Raw genomic sequence first — 15,075 nt, 5'->3', positions numbered from 1 at the left:
TAATACCTATAAACTCATATAGATGTATTTCTTCTGAGATCCTAAACATCTCCATTGACGTAATAAATTAAGTGACAAAACAAGTGCACGCATGCTCACAACTATAGGCAGCAACAACACTAATGTTTGTCAACAAGAAGAAAAAGCAGATGAGATGAAATAGCAGTTCTTAGGTCTTGTTGAAATATAAACTGCTTTAATTGAATTGAAAATAAATAGTTTACCGGTTCACTGTTGATGAAGAAGGAAAGGTTGGCAGCGGGGTTCGAGTTCTTGCTGAAGCACTCCGCTTTAAGCGTCATGCCAGCTCGGTAGCGGCGCTTCATTCCGATCATCACTGGGTCCGATTGCGGTAGATCTGAGAACAACCAACCCTAGAATAAATAATGAAAAAGTTACAAGTTTTTTTATGACAAAAAGCCAATGGAATGGATCGGGGTCTTGGGTGTTTATTATGTATTTTAAGTATGTATCTATATCTATATAATTATATTAATCCGTTGCTTCGTACCCATAACGCAAGCTTTGCTAAGCTTACTTTGGGACTACTTAGGTCAATTATTGGTGTGAATTGTCCCGTGATATTTATTTATTCATTTATTTTATTTTAATGGATCTCCTGATGGTACCTGATAATAGAGGATTGCAAATACGTTGCCTAGAGGGCTAAAACAGAATAATTTCACCAGCTGTCTCAGTTTCCACGTTGGAATCCAGAAGCGCAAGCACTGCTGTTTAGCGACTGGATTTGCGAGTACGATGATGGTAATATTCTGAATAGACTTCGCATAAGGTTCTATCAGCTAATTCCAACCGTACTATAAGCTTATACAATTACATCGCAAGACAGGCGCCGTGAAAGGTGTTGGGCAAGCGAGTTGCTCCGCGCTAATAATTAAGTTTTGTTTATAAGTACATTAGCTTCAGACAAAGATAAAATGTCATTGAATATAATAACAGGATCAAGAAACCTCGTTAAAGGCCGGTCTTCTAAAGTTATATGTTCAAGTTACTCTTATATAGATGATTTTCAATCTAACGGAGTAACTCCAGGTGTGAAGGCTAGTGACCTGTAATGTTTAAGCCAATTAGACCCCACCATTATACACAGGTGCTTACGGGCCGGCGAAAAACTTTTCGCGTTAGTAATTTAAGGTGGGTTTGCTAAAGCGAACAATATTCTATTAAGGAGTACTGACTTTCGAAGTTTCAACTGCTCCAATCGAATGATGGTTGGGTAAACAGATGTGAGCAAACAGCTATGGTTATGAAACATTAAAACGCGAATTACAATTTACCTTTACTTTTAATGTGAATAGATGAAATAAATGTCATGGTACGAAATTACACCAATTTACCTGGTCTCAAATAAAGAAAAGCTTGTAAATACTATGGGTACCAGGTAGGTAAAGATAAATATACAAATAAAGATGTGCAGCATGATATTTAAGTACCTACAATAATTTATCACAGTTTATAGTGTCCATGAAACCAATTGACAACCTAAAATTGCTAAAATTGGCTCCGAAGCGGTAACGTTTCGTGTGCTCTGCCTACCCCATTTGGGAATACAGGTGTGATGTTTGTGTGTTGTTTGTGTGTCTGTAGGCACAAGAAGGAGATCTTTTATGTATTCATAGCTTAGGACCATTTTTGTACACCCTCTTTGACAAATAAACATTATTATCATTATAATACATACTTAACTATGTATATGTAAATCATCCAAAAGTACCTGTACCGGAACTTATGGACACCTCCCGAAAATAACCGACTTGGTATAACATTGCATCTCAAACCTTTTTAACAATAAGAACTGCGTTGCGTTGCGAGACTTGCAGCTTTTTACATGTAATGTTTTGACGGGATTTCGTTTACAGAATTCTACTTCTAGAAACGAAATAGTTTTAATCAGCTAAATTCCTGAATGCATTGAGTTCAGTTTTCTTCTGTTAACTCCAAACTAAACACAATTGACACTTAACTAAAACAATTACATTGCTCACCCGCGACTATATGATAGTTCCAACACCTCCACATTGTAAGAACACACACGAGCCCAACAATCACCACTACCACACTACAAGTAGTGTTAGTAGTAGCAGTAGGTAGTTTAGAGCTCATCTTCAGAGCAACACAACCGTTCACCTTGTACTAGATTAGATGTTAGAACAGATGTCTAACATTGATATGGACCTCCGCAAAGTACAGCCTGATTCAATAAATTGTTTTTACCTTACATGGTTTTAAATTCCAGTACCATTTTGGACGACAGCTTGTGATAAAGGATCTTGCACACGACATTAAATCATTCTTAGCAATGTCCTTATCGTTCCCAAAACTTAGGGGCCATTTTTTGTTTGAATTATACCCGTTTATGGAGAACCCAGCATAGTTTTGTTAGCCCCGTGTAGGAAATAACATTAATTTATAACTTCTAGGCAGAGGCATTCCGTATAAATACGAGTAGTACCTGATACATGGTTCAGATGGAGCATAGATATACAGGTGCAATAAGAAGGATTTTTATAAAATTACCATAGGATGGGGAATAAAAATATTTTTAATACCAATTGACTAGCTGATATACTTGATAGTAGATATATTAACACACACACACATACACACACGTGAATTAAATAGTTTCTAGTTTGAGAATAGTTATGTTTTATTCCGAGACGTGGTTATAAGCCCGTTAAAATATATAATGTGGCACGTATTTCGAGAAATGCAGTAGTTTTATAACTACGGCGAGTAGCGTGTCAGCAAAAGCTGAAATAACATCTGGTGCGGAAACGAGTATCGTTTTCCGCCAGCTTTTTCTTTTATGAGAAATGATCTGCTGAGCATTCTACAAGTTGTTGGCCTTGTGCAAATCATCGTTACTTCGATTACTTTGATTAGGATTATTTTTAACATTAAACTATTGAATCCAACGATCTTATTAAGCATGGTATTATTAAATAAAAGCAGTTTCCTGGTAGGAGGCAAATTTAAATTTAAAGTTAATCAATTAATTAAAACGGAAAACTAAATTTAAATCTAAATTTATTTGTCGACGAGATAACTTCTGTCAAACTGACTCATTTATTTAGCTTTATATACTCGTGTATCATGACCCGACTGAATCGTTGCTTTCCATCTGGTTTTCTTGACAATATCGATAGGTACTTTGAGGCTCAAAGAGCGTAAAGGACAGCGTAAAGGCACTCTCTATGGGTGTCTTATACAGTTTTTTTTCTCTATCGATCAGTATAATCCACGTAAAGAGATTCGCTCAAAAATGTCCTTTACGACCCGTGTTGCTACTAACGATATCGCTATCGGTAATCCAATGAGGTGCATTGTGTGATCGCAACTTTGACATTTCATTGTGAAACGTTTCACAATGTTGTTTTTCGCACTGCAAATGGCGGGAATTAAAATAAAATAAAAAAAACTTCAAACATTCTATTATATTTACTTAATTATTGTAAAATCGACTTTATAGATTAATTAAAATATGTTTACATGAGCAATTATTGAATAATGAACACTTACATAACTGACAATAAATGAATTTTACAATTATTATAAAATTTTTATATTTCAACATTATTTAATTTGGCTGTATTCGAACAAAGTTCCCGGGACCATTCTAAGGTTGTAATTAGTGAAAAAAAAACCTGTCAAAATAGCGGGATTTGTTTTGCTTTTGCACGGAGTTCTTGAAAATTGAAAGATATAAAAGAGTTAATTACTATTTAAACGACTTTTTATCTGTGAGAATGTGTGACTTTGGTGGATTAAGTGATGCAGAATAAATGATGACGCCGCCAGAAATAAAACAGGCGGCAATGGAAGTGAGCAGTAATTTGCTATCTTAAAAATCGAAAAATTCTAATAACCGCAGACTAATATAAAGTATGGAATAATACGATTTTTTTACTATCTGAAACGGCCTAATTTATTACCATAAAAATAAAGTTGAACATTCCTATACGACCCATTGAAAGTAAAATTTGTGATGATGTTACCTTTACCCCTTGTGAAACGAAATAAGCCAAGTTTACTAGGTCTTAAAGTACATTTGATTCAATCTTTGTGTTTTCACCGGGGCGTATAGTGCACTTGTCTCTTCTATAGCCTTACAGTTTGCATCCAATTGGAGTATATTAACAAAAACTACAAAAAATTCTAAGCTCTTCGTCAGTAGAAGACTTTTATGTAACATTAGAAACAACAGAACTATACATTTTTTAATATTTTTTTCCAGTTTTTTGCTTCTGAAAAGTTGTCTTATGTGCTTTACGCCCTTTGAGCCCCAAGGTATCGATATGTCTAAATATTTCATCATTACACATTATAGTCATCTAGTCTAAACTATGGGATATGAAGCCAGTTCGGTGTTTTGATTATTACATTCCCATTGTTTAGTGTCCGCATGCCAGCACTCAGAGGTAATAATAAATAAGAAATAAATGAACCTACTGTTTAATTAAGCGCAATGTAATTTCTTTAGAGATCATCAAAAATTCTTCAACTCAAAACTAGTTACTTCATATACATAGCTACGCTGATTAAACTATGCAATATGCTTATTGCTGTGGATTGGAAACTATTTTATGCCTAATACCTAGTGGTCTTAATATGGCAGCGCAGCGCGCATCCAAATCGATTTCATGACGGTTTTGAAATTGAGATTTTGCTAATGGCTCCGTGCACCAAACAGGACTTTGATTTGACAGATACCCGCTGTATTGTGGCCCAATGTGAACTGCGATGACAAGGCAACGCCCCAAAGAAAATAATTATGACATTTTATTGTGAAAATTGTCTACTTTAGACAACGATTGAGTGGTGACTTGGTGTTAACGCAATAGCCAACACTGACCTTACATGTTGCAATAACGCTGATTTACAGTTTTGGCTACTGTATATAAAATAATTCTCGCTCGAGTTGTTAAGAGTATCATCGACAGACACAACGGCCAAATTTCCTGAAAACTGCTTTTCGGAGTGCTCGGCGTGAAGCATGTCAAACTTGCCATGCTCCAACCTGTCGCACAATTCATCTTTTATAAACTCACCCAGTGACGGCCCGGCCATGAATAGCTCTGCGAATGCCAAGTAACCACCGGCTGATAAACAAATGTAATTTTTAAGTCATGTCTTATAAAATGAGCCGCATAATTCGCTCACAAAAGGCCTTGCCTCAACTCATTTTACGTCAGCAATGTGGAACAAACAGGCTGCTTTCTGTAAGAAACTGAATGCAGCGTATTTGGTGTGAGTCACAACTGAAAAATGACACTCGTTTGGCCCCAGTGAAGAACAGAGAAAATACTCGCGCCGGGCCGTAACACTGAGTGACAAGCAAGAAAAGCATGATCGGTATTGTATTTCATGGCAACTTACCTACGACATACATGTGGGTGTGAACTTGCGCTGTCTGGAAGGAAGGCGCATCGGCGGACACTTCGCACGTGTAACGACCGCCGGCTGTGTGCGTCGCAGCAGTTATTGTCAACTGCTTCGCGTCCGTCTCGTCACGCTGTAGACACACAAAAGTAATTCGAAATTAGTTAAATCAAAATGTAAATTTTATTCATAAACAGAATTAAGTACTTTGCAAAACTGCAATTTAGATTGTGTCCGCTTGAGAACTACATGTATAAATATACAAGTCAATCATAGAAGATCGTAGTGACAATTGACACCAAATTGACCTATGTATAAACTAAGCAAAGGTTGTACTATCTGAAGATTTCACGACTAACAGCTTATAATTTTTTAGCAACTGACACCTGAAAACAAGGCAACAATTGTGTTAGGTAATGTATTTAATAGGTAGTAAAAGGTTACTATGAGACGAATTTCTGAGGTAGGAGAAAATCAGGGATTTATGCAAACGAAAATTATACCATTATTCCACGTAGGTACTCAGTATGCAAACGTTCCCGGCTCTCGGGTACGTGCGGCACAAAGCGTATTTAAACAATGTACTCGTAACAGCATTAATTAGAAACTGTGCTTTCTGACAACTGGTAGCTGAGCTGCTATGTGATGAGGGAAGATAGCTTATTATTCAATTTATTCCATTTGAAGCCTTAACCCACGGCTTGGCACGAGTAAAGAGTTTCACTAAGTCCCAAGAGAATCGTGGTTTTCATTAAGGTACATTTCATGAAAATTTTCATGTTTTTATACTTAACAGGTATTCAAAATATTTATTTCAGACATAGTCATAAAATAGTTATAGTTTAAAAAGTAGCATCTTTGTTATTTCAGACATTCAGCTATTTGTCTTCAAATCTGTCTACCTACTTTAGTATGAAAAAGTCACAATCACACACACACCAACTTTCGCATTTATTATTATTAAGCAGAATGTTTAGGTGTTAATTAAACACGCTTTAAAGCAAAGATCGTGGTGAGCGTCATTATATGCTTTTATCTTTGAGCCTAAGATTTTAGGGTAAGATATAATATTATTATGCTCATAATATGTCTTATTTGATTCAAAATTGAAGGTGTACCCATCTAGCGTTGCGACGACCGTCTAAATCTAAGAAGGCTTTATTATTTCCTCGTCAAATGTCAAACATTTGCTACATAATACCTTTGTTCTCAACAAGGGTACGTCAGCTTTGTACAATGCAAACTTGGCATAACATGACGTATACAACTGACTAATGGGCTTTTTTTTACAAAAGTTCTATTCAAAATTATAATGATATTGTTCTAATTATCAACTGTTTAGTTTTCTTAACGTAAAAATCATTTTATGCGCCGCCGTAAGCATAGATCTAACTGATAATTAAAATGTTTATTTTTTAAATGTAAAAAATTATCACATATGTATTATAAACAGTTACAGAACCCTACAGAATGTACAGAACCCTCGGTGCGCGAGCCCAACTCGCACGTGGCCGGTTTTTTATTCATTGGTTAAAAATATCTGTACACCTTAGTACCTTCGTCACTGTAGGTAGGTATGTCCTAAGATAATTTAATACTTACAAAATTTCAAACACAAAGCGACAGCGACAAAAGGTAGTAAAGTGTAATAATGTTCGTTATACAGTCGGCACTTTGTCTAGTATTGATTAGTTTATAGAAATCAAAATGTGCTTCAATCACAACTTATATAGTTGCTAATCCTAGAGCTCGCAGCAACGGATCAAAGAGAAACTGAAGCCTCTTTAATAATAAATATGACATCTGACCCTTAGGTTACGATTCGGCTTATGGCGTTTAGTAGGGTAGGGTACATTCTTTGTACACTGCGCTACGTAATAGACACCGGTAAATCGGACTCTAGAGCCGTATCACATTGTTGATTTGCGGACCAGTTGAAAGCGTTGACCGCATTCAACAAAGACCCGCTCGAATTGTCATCAACTAGGAACTTTCTGGTCGACTGGCAGACGCTTGGCTATCGCATTCATTATTTCATTTTCGTTTCTTTTATTACACGGCGTATTTTAGTGGGCAATCTGGTAAATTATTTAGTACTACATTTTCCATTATAATAATACTAGTCTGTTACCCGCGACTCCGTCCGCGTAGAATTCGGTTTTCACTATCCCGCTGGAACTATGCAATTTTCCGGGATAAAAACTATCCTATGTCCTTCCCCGGGACTCATAATATCTGTATACCGAATTTCTTCTAAATCGGTTCAGCGGTTTAGACGTGATGAAGTAACAAACAAACAAACAGACTTACAAACTTTCGCATTTATTAAATTAAAATCATCGTTTTAAAACTATTATTTTTTATTATTATATCGCGTCTTTCTATGACGAAATTTTCTTTGAAACCCGTGCTTCTTTTTCGTACATGCTTAGTATTTATATGTGAATTTTCAGTATATGGACCGACCGCAAAAGTTTACAGATGTACCTAGGTCGTACAATGCAATTACATATGTAGATATAGTGAACAAAAAAAGGTTGCATTAAATAAAATGACCGCTAAAACTGCCGCCTTAAGTACCTGGGATCAGCTATCGTATCTATGGGACTCCAACATAATATATTAAAAGCATTTCACAATTTTGATTACTTTGCCTTTGAAGTTGAATTGAATATAGAGAACCAATTTGTAAACATCAATAATATAATTTATAAAATAAATGACAGATTGACAAACAAGAGCAATTTATGTCAAAGGGAAGTGGAAAGGATAAATGTAGCTTTTTTATTTACGAGTAACCGCAAAGAATGGTAAAAGTTAGACAAAAGATAATGTCAGTTCAGAAAATAGTGTTATCAGTGAAGCACGTGAGTAATAGCCTCGCTCAACCCAAAGCCCGTGTTAGGATTAAACGACTTACCTACTCCCGCACGATCATTTGATCTCTTATTATGTATTGGCCTACCCGAGTCTTTTTGTGCTACAACACAAGGCAAAAGAAAGAAAAAAATAAAGAAAGTAAGTAATTAAAGTCTGTGCATAATTTACAAAAGTACTGTAAAGTAAATAGATCTGAATATGGTTTTGTGTGCGTTTTGTCAGTTATAAGTCGCTGCGAAGCACAATATAATGTACATAGATACCTAAAGTAGATGGCTAGATCCACTCCTGCTATTTCGTGCTGAAGCGCCGACTCCAAACAGATCAGTAGAAAATGCACATAAAACATAATATTAAGCTTATTATATGTGGTGAATGTTGAAGAGTCCTCTCGATTTTCCTGCGATCCACTCATCTGACTTAGTAACTGTCATGGGATAACCTCGGGAGTACCAATACTCTTTCTGATAAATCATTTTTTTTAATCGTTCCACAAGTAACGAAGAAATTGGTAAGCATACACAAAAAATATATAAAAACGTACTCGTACAGTGGAACATAGAACCTCCTCCTTTTTAGGATTCCGTATTTTGAAGTTGCTTTAAAAGTAAACGGCTTTACGGCATCACTTTTGTTTATTTATGAACATTTTATGACAGTCAAATTCGCACGTCTCAATGAAAAGTTTATCGACAATTTTATGACCATATTTGGTTTGTGACCGTCTCAGAAAATTGTCGTTATCCAATTTAACCCCTCTCTTTACAAAATTATGCTGACAACACAGTGGCGTAGCAGAGTTGGGGCGGGGGGGCGGTCAGCCCCGACCGGCACATTTAGGAGGTGGGCTAACACCATAACAATTTAATGGTATATGTAAAGTTCCCAATCCGCACTGAGCCCGCGTGGGAACTACGGCCCAAGTATTCTGATTCTGAGACGAGGACTGTGTCCAGCAGTGGGACGTGTATTGGCTGGGATGATTGATGTAGATAATTTCATAACAATTTTTTTACCAAAAAATGGAACCAACTTCAAAAACCTTGAAAATAATTTTGTACTACTTTGAAGTCGGTGCCTCAGCACGAGCCAGCAGGAGTGGAACTAAAGTCGTCTACCTTACCTACATACTATATATTGGGCTTCAATCACTCCTGCTGGCTCGTGCTGAGACACCGACTTCAAACTAGTAGTAGAAAATTATTTTTAAGGTTTTTGAAGTCGGTTCCATTTTTTGTTAAAAAAAATATTTTCATAGTTTTTAGTGATTTGTAGCCAAAGTGTATCTCACAACGATTCCATTATTATCAAACACAGCATAGTTATATAATTTTATAACAGAGTACCGGTACCTACGGTCTTCATTATCAGGGTCCAGTTCACTAAATGATACTTTCTGAATGTAAATACTTGACTTTATGTTAAAAATGCCAAAATCGCTATAGGTGTGCTTTAAAAATTCGGGGGTTGCCCTCAATTTCTCTAAGATCGAATTGGCGGAGTTATCGCGTAACAAACATACAAAAAAAAACATTTATACTCGAAGCTACATATATACTAGAGAACCTCCTCCTTTTTCGAAGTCGGTTAAAAAAATGTCGCACCTACGATTCGGACCGATTAGAATGAGTACCCTAAAGAAGAGGGCGGCCAAATTTTCATCCGCCCCGGGCGGCTGATACCCACGCTACGCCACTGTGACAACATATGGGAGATTTTATGTTGTCATCATATACGCATTTACGCAATACTTTTTTGTTTTTATCTACCTTGTTTTTGTTTTGTTCACATTTTTCACAGTTTTGTGAAGTTAATTTTAATTTTATGTTTATTTTAATTATTTTATTGTTCGTTTGATTGATTGTTCCTATTGCATAAATTTGACTTGGATTTAAGTATATTCTTGTTTTGCTTTTAATTATTATTATTGAATTTAACTCTAATTTGACATTCTAAATTCTGTTTTTTATTTTGGCTGACAATTTATTCCAATATGATTTATTTTTTGTATACATTTGACGATTTGTGAATTTCTTGTTACTAACTTTTTTTTTATTTGACTGGATGGCAAACGAGCACGTGGGTCACCTGATGGTAAGAGATTACCACCGCCCATAGACACCTGCATCACAAGGGGGATTGCAGATGCGTTGCCAACCTAGAGGCCTAGGATGGTATACCTCAAGTGCACGTAATTTCACCGGCTGTCTTACTCTCCACGCCGAAACACAACAATGCAAGCACTGCTATTTCACGGCAGGATTAGCGAGCAAGATGGTGAGAGCAATCCGGGCGGACCTTGCACAAGGTCCTACCTCCTGCCACTGTAACTGACATGAGTTTATAATGTATTTTTTCAAGAGGTAATAAATAAATCTAATCTAATCTAATCATAAAACTTTTTTGGTTTAGCCAACATTGCGCGTGCGACATGGCATCCGTTTGGCGTAATATACCTCGTGTGTTCATAAATTTTGAGACGATTTTTGACAGGCAAAAAAAAAAGTTGCACTTGCAGCTTGATTAAAATATTTCAAATATTAAATTTATAATATTATCAATTAGAAAAAAAAAATCGTATATTATTTTTCATTCTTTGTTGAAATGGCGGGAACGAAACGTTAGGGTTCAACAGTGTTTCTCTACATAGAGCTGAAAAAAACCTATGGAGATTTTTAGGCAAATAAAATATATTGATAACAGTTTGAGAAGTGGCCATCCTCGCTCTGCTAGAATGGCAACTAACATAAAATTGATCAGGGAACGGCTTTGCCGAAATCCCTGTCGGACTGACAAGCAGATGGCTCTACAAACCATTATTTCCAGAATATTGGTGAAGCGGATATTGAAATATGATCTAAAGGTAAGGACCTACAGTTGAAGAAAAGGGCACTACTTAAACGTTCTTTTAAGAAAATTAAGGGTCCAAATCTGGTGTTTCTCAAGCGAGCCCTGTGTAGAGAAGCGAAGGGTATTCCACTGGAAAAGGTTTGTGCCGCTATTGACGCGCACACGATTGAAGACCTCTGTTCAGCACAATGGCGGCCGTTTTGAATAATCAATATTTTATTTTTTACGCAATGTAATAATTGATCTACTGCCTAAATTTCATTTAAATATGTTATATAGTATTCGAGAAAAAGAAAGATGTTTTAACTCGTCTCAAAACTTATGAATATACGAGGTATTTAAGTATATAAAAGTCTGAAATTCTCGTTTTCATCTATACGGGTCGTAACGTTTGTGGCAAAGATTAACTCACGAAAACCAGTTCGGTTAGTTGAAGGTGAAATAGATATCTATTTAATAGTTATTTGTGCAACAAGAGAGCAAAGTTGTTTTTTGCTGCGAGTGTTGAATTTGAATCCCGAGCAAGCGAAGGATTCTATAATTGAATAACGAGCGTAGCGAGTGATTTTAGGTTAGAATCCTGAGAGCAGCGAGGGATTCAAACACACAAGATGCAAAAAAAACTTTAGTCTCGTGTGACACATACAATTTTTCACCTCAGCAGCGAGAACATAAGGTTATAATAAAACCACATATAACTACCCTACCCATTTACAAAACAAACAAAATAAATAAAATATATAAAAAATCACAATTAAAACCTTTACTCAAAAATTATACGTACATCGCCTTTATATCTTTAAAAAGTCACCAAAAATGCCAGACAATGATCAAATGTCTCCTGCAAGTGGAGAGGTTTTGAATTCGGAACGAAAAAGTGTCCAGTAGGTACGATACAGATCTCATCATAACATGCATTGCAATTTGAACTTAGAACTACTTGTTAAATCCATACTAATATTATAAATGCGAAAGCGTGGGTGTTTGTATGTTTTTATGTTTGTCTGTCTTTCACGTCGAAACGGAGCGACGGATTGACGTGATTTTTGTCATAGAAAGGAAAATGCATAGTTCCCGAAGACACAGCGCGTGATAACCGAATTCCACGCGGGCGAAGCCACGGGCAATGAGCTAGTATGTCATATTTTTAACACTGCAGAAAGCCTTATCTTTGGGTCATTAAAAAGGTTGAACAATAAACGTATAGTTTATTATAAATTTAGTTTGGACCCATAACTAATAGGGCAAAAAACCTAGTTTAAATTAATAACCTAATGTGAAGGTGTAGTAAAAATAAATGTACCAGAGCTGGCGAAGTGGATGAACAATCTGCTAGCCCCATATATTATATTGATAAACCCATATATTAAACGCAATCAGATAATTGCGTACTCAATTTCAACCATTGTTGAAATGTTCCAATTTTACCCTTTGATGAGCTATTTATATCCTACTAAGACTTCCTCGCCTGATTGACATTAAAAGAGGGCGAGTATGTAGGTAGACAATTTTGCAATGACAAGGCTCAGTCTATAATTAAAATAATCTCTAATACAATCCGTCGACGTTTATTTTCAGTACACTTTTCTAATTTATGATTTAGATTTATTTGATGGGTGATTTGATACCATTGTCGAGTCTTAAAACTTTTCTTATTTTCCCTAGAATTCTGTTTTGACTTTAAATGAGTTCAGAAATTAGAAGAGCTAAATTTAAACAGAACTGTACTCTGATTAGGGTTCCGGAGCCAAAATGACAAAAACGGAACCCTTATAGTTTCGCCATGTCTGTCTGTCTATTGACATTTAGGTTTTAAACTCTTCCTCATACGTGCGTTGATTTGTACGTAAAAAGAGCTCCTGGTGACATAACTGCGCAGTGAGCGAAATACGGACCAAATTGGCGGCGGAGCAGTGGGGGACGCGGGAGGGGGCGTAGGAGAGTGCGCGCGGCCGTCACGCCATTGGCTTGTTAGTTGACAGATGCGCAAATGTATCCCCTCCACTAGCCACCCCGAGCTCTTAAAGCTCCTACAACTTTATTCCGGATATCTTGTATATTATATTATGCCCGGACATTATGAATAATGGCAAGCTATACCCGACCAAGTGATTAATTAGTATCCAAACTTCATTTTTTATTAAATACTCAAATTTGCGGTTCTTTGAAAAAATCAAACTACTAAGTCAACGCAATCAAAAGTTACAGTCATTAAACAACGTGTTTCCATACAAATAGCAGTGCACTGAAAACCTATAGGGCACTTCCAGTTGTCCTAGAAACTTGAAATTTGGTATGAAGGTAGTTATTATAACACAACCAACGAAAAAAATCTGAATATTTTGTTTTTTTATGTCTGTCTGTAAATATTAATGACCAATTTAATCTGACCCTGCACTGCGTACATTTTGCTTAAGAGTAGAGCTCCGCATACACTGGATGTATTAAATCACTCGGAAAAATCGAGAAATATCTTCAAGATACAATTCCCGTTTACATACCTATAAATGTGCACGGAACCCTCGGTGCGCGAATCCGACTCGCACTTGCCCGGTTTTTTATGTATGTTCACCGATTATACTCAGTCAATTGTGGAACATTTTGAACGTGAAACTACCGTGAGACTGACTCATATTAAATATATTGACCCGGATAACACACGTCTTAATTCGCAGCGAAAAATTTCTCTCTCGCAAGTACTATATCAGATTTGATAGGGTGTTAAATACTCGTGCTGCGTCATCGGTGTGAGTGAACGTACCTTTACAGAGCGATGTTGTTAGTGTTGTGTGCTACCCTACATTAATTTGACAATTCTAATGAAAATGATGATGAAAACGCGGGTAGTTGTGTGCCGGTGTCAGTTTCGTCGGGTAGTCAGTCGCGCGAGCAGAGCGGCGGCGCGCAGTGCGCAGTGTTGCCGCAGCCGCTAAGTCGCGTTGCTCCGAAGACGAAGGGCTACGGATTAGCCCGAAACATGTCGAGCAAAACTCGATTTAAGACGTGAGTTATCCGGATCAATATATTTAATATAATTGTGGAACATTTCATAGTATACAATAGTCGCTATACTAATAGGGAATATTACTGCAATTTTATCCCGTCAGAGTGCAGCACTAGCACATACTATATGTTTATGGTTTATTGTTTTGAGTATCTTAAATGTTCGTAGGATGCCGTAATATCATATTATTTAAATTATTTTTTTGAAATATAGCTCTATCGCTACTATCGATGTAAATATAATTTATTTTGTTACTCATAAATATGTCATGGTTTCTATAGGTCTTTGGTCATGATCCGTTATGGCAGGTTATGGCGACAAAATAAAGAGAACTGACGTTGTCATGGCGGTTTCTTTATGGTTTGTGCAAGTGTCGCCCCCTGCGCAGAGCTTGGCCTAATATGCCCTATTGATGTGTATCCCCGGACACAGCACCGGTTTAAGAAAATTAACTATCTCCTATTTTTTAAGGTTCCGTAGTCAACTAGGAAGCCTTATAGTTTTGCCATGTCTGTCCGTCTGTCTGTCTGTCCGCGGCTAAGCTCAGAGACCGTTTCTACTAGAAAGCTGTAATTTGGCATGAATATACATATCAGATGTTTTCCTTCACCGCAAAGCTCGTGGTAAATTTCAAATATAATTCCTCACATGAGTTTCGAAAAACTCAGAGGTGCGAGCCGGGGTTAGGAAAACATCGTGAGGAAACCCGCACAAACCTGCGAAGCAATTCAATGGTGCGTGTGAAGTTCCCAATCCGCACTGGGCCCGCGTGGGAACTATAGCCCAAGCCCTCTTGTTCTGAGAGGAGGCCTGTGCCCAGTAGTAGGACGTATATAGGCTGGGATGATGATGATGATGATACATATCAGACACGCACAAAGTGATAGAATAAAAAAAAGGTAAAAAAAGTTTTTGTTAAAAGGTTGTGTTTGTTATTTGTG

The 15,075-nt window shown here is 36.7% G+C and overlaps 1 pseudogene; it reads right to left on the bottom strand.

Moving 5' to 3' along the window:
* LOC141432025 (uncharacterized) overlaps positions 1-15,075 on the bottom strand; it is a 118,236-nt pseudogene that overhangs the window by 20,062 nt on the left and 83,099 nt on the right.

This window comes from Choristoneura fumiferana, chromosome 10 (assembly GCF_025370935.1).
Source record: "Choristoneura fumiferana chromosome 10, NRCan_CFum_1, whole genome shotgun sequence".
In the NCBI taxonomy this organism is placed as follows: Eukaryota; Metazoa; Arthropoda; class Insecta; order Lepidoptera; family Tortricidae; genus Choristoneura; species Choristoneura fumiferana.
Note: the sequence above shows the minus strand (reverse complement) of the source record. Positions and strands in the feature narration are given on the sequence as shown.